The sequence below is a fragment of the Lathyrus oleraceus genome, chromosome 3 (assembly GCF_024323335.1).
Source record: "Lathyrus oleraceus cultivar Zhongwan6 chromosome 3, CAAS_Psat_ZW6_1.0, whole genome shotgun sequence".
NCBI classification, from domain to species: Eukaryota; Viridiplantae; Streptophyta; class Magnoliopsida; order Fabales; family Fabaceae; genus Lathyrus; species Lathyrus oleraceus.
The window spans coordinates 514522206-514524948 of record NC_066581.1 but is presented as its reverse complement, the minus strand read 5'-3'; the positions used below and the strand labels follow the sequence as shown (position 1 = coordinate 514524948).

Sequence of the window (2743 nt, the reverse complement as noted above, 5' to 3'; positions counted from 1 at the left end):
TATGTTTATAAGCTTAAACGTGCTTTGTACGGCTCAAACAAGCCCCTAGGGCATGGTATGAGCGTCTTAGCAAATTTCTACTAGAACAAGGATTCTCAAGAGGGAAGGTTGATACAACCCTTTTTATTAAGCGTCAAGGAAAACACTCTATTTTAGTTCAAGTCTATGTAGATGACATTTGTCATACCCAAATTTTTTCTTTCTTACATTTATTTCTGATATCATAAAGTTTTAATTGATGGTCTCATGACCATTTCATTTGGTCATTCTACATCACTAATCAAAATCTCATTTGTGTAAATCAAGTAAGGGCAAGTCTTTAATAAATGACCACATTCTTTCCTCTTCTTCAAAAAAGAAGAGTACTTGTTAATATTGTCGGCTTGGCACTTATGTTCACATTATCGCTTGTTGTCGTTCATAGTAATAAGCAAGAAAATAAAGGAGTCAAGAGGATCTACTTTTAAAAAGGGTTAACATTTTTTAAGTATATTTTCTTTTCTTTTCTCTCTTAGTATTCATTCCATTTTAATTAGGATTTGATTAAGGTCTTACAATGAGTCAAACCTTATGTTTCTATTTCATATTGAGGTGGAGTGATTAACTTACGTTTGAAATGATTATTCTATTGGATAGAAGTTTCACCATTACATTGTTGAAATATTTTTATTAGTACGGAATACTATTCCACAGTGATTAATACAAAGAGATAAAAAAGAGGGAGGATCCAATGTTTTGAAATGGTCCCCACGCGCCTATTCACTTCCACGTTTTTCCCATGACCTTCATTTTCCATGACCTTTGTTCTCCCTCAGCAAAACCTGCGTAAATATTAAATTCCCACCAATTATTACGTAAGGAAGTAGCGGGCAAAATAAACCCAAAATGGGACCCTCAAAGCAAAGATACGGCATGTATTATACTGGCCATTACATAATCACAAGGCAATCGGCAACAGCGTATACATGATACACCTTATCATTCAAGAATTTAAGAAAGATAGCATGAAAGGACTCACTCAATACGACTCACAAAAGGAATCCCACAAAGTTAGGGATTGTACAAGATGTACTAACAAAATAGCCTACAGCAATTGACAGCTCACCTCATTCCCAACGGATTTGAGGAGCGAATCAATAGAGTTATAAAAAAACGATTCAGAGGGTACACTTTTCATTTTCAAAAAGAACCTAGTTTCTTCCCATATATAAACAACATCACCAATGAGAAAAACAAACGATATTGTTGCAAAAATATAAACTAAAGTTTTTAAACCTCAAGAAGAAGCTGACCTAAGCCCAGACTAGACCCTCCATGCCTCTTCAGTAACGCGACAGTAATAGAGGAGAAAAGAAAAGTTTTGTCTTACCTGAAAATTCCTACTGGACGGTAGAATCCCCTGGCTCTCATTTTAAAAGAAACTTGCATAAACTTCATTTACATCTAATTTCGCACCATGTATCTTGTCTGATTGCTTCTTGTTGTTTGTCGCTTAAGCTCCAGTGTTGAGCGAACTCCTTAGAGTTACGCCTCTTTTGAAACCCTGGATTCGGACTTCGGTCCTTCTCTTCGGTTCCTTATTTGACCCTTTCTTGGTTGTTTTCGTGCTCGTTGGCTCAGGGCGAGTCAAGTTTTATGTTAAGGGTTTAGGGATCGGAGAAGTTTTTAGATCGGTCGGATCTTGCTCCGATCTAGGAGGTTTGAGAGTTGATTTAGGAATTTTTGAGTTCAAATTCGAACTCAGAGGGTCTTATTTAGTACCTCATTTGTTTTGGTTGAGGTGACCGGAGAAGAAGGAAGGCGCCTCTGGGGGCCGCCGTCTGCCACCATCTTCTCCGAGAGAGTAAAAGTTGTTTCTCTTTAAGTTTCATAGCATTAATGTCTAGGTTTTGGTCGGTTAAGTTTTGGTTCGTCGGAGAAGAAGGTGGCACCGCCGTCGTTGGCCGACAACCACCGTCTTCTTAGGTAGGTTGCGGTTGCAGGAAGAAGTTGAAGTTGCAGAGCGTTTTGTTGTTAGGTTTGGAAGAGAGAGAAGGTTTTTGTTAAAATGATTTTTTTTTATTCAAGTTCGCCTCTTAAACATCAAGGTTGGATTAGTGAGCAGCGATGACAAGTGTCACCAACTTTGGACACTTGTCACCGGTAAGAGAGGGGGCGCCTTTTGTTCCCATGCGCGGAGGTGCGTCATATTACTCTGTGACCCTCCATGATGTTCATCCGATCCAAAGACCAAGTCAGATCTCCAGATCTGACGGTCCGGAGAACACCTCTTGGTCAACACGGTTGACCGGGTCTCCTTGGACCCTTTCTAGATTGAAATGGGCCGCCTCACTCAGGGCCCATGTTCTTTTTTTTATTATTATTTTGTTTTATTATTTCTCTACTAACACCCCTCTTGACTTGGATTTGGCAGCACCCATTTTGGGCTTAACCCTCATTTAGGGCCCATATGTTTTTTTTTATTGTATTGTATTCTTGTTTAGCCTATTATTTCTTTGCTTGTTTGATTTAAATTAGGTTTTATTCTCCATTTAAAATGTACTATCATTATTTTTAAGGACTAAATTTAATTATAAATTTATTATTGTTTGATTAATTATAATTATTATCACCATCATGATTGATTTAATTTAGATAATTATTCATTCCTTCATTGGGACTTATGAGATCTATTTGTGTTGATTCTTTTTGGTCGTTTGTATATTTTGTTTTATTTCATGTGTATGTTGCGTCACAAGCATAA

At 37.4% G+C, this 2743-nt stretch overlaps 1 long non-coding RNA gene across 1 annotated transcript; it reads right to left on the bottom strand.

Annotated features, from left to right (window-relative positions):
* Positions 1-605: 605 nt before the first annotated feature.
* LOC127128548 (uncharacterized) lies at positions 606-2458 on the bottom strand. Its single transcript, XR_007805950.1, has 2 exons — positions 1370-2458; positions 606-821 (listed from the first exon to the last, which is right to left on the bottom strand). It is a non-coding gene; the product is annotated as an uncharacterized LOC127128548 (long non-coding RNA).
* Between the last annotated feature and the right edge of the window lie 285 nt (positions 2459-2743).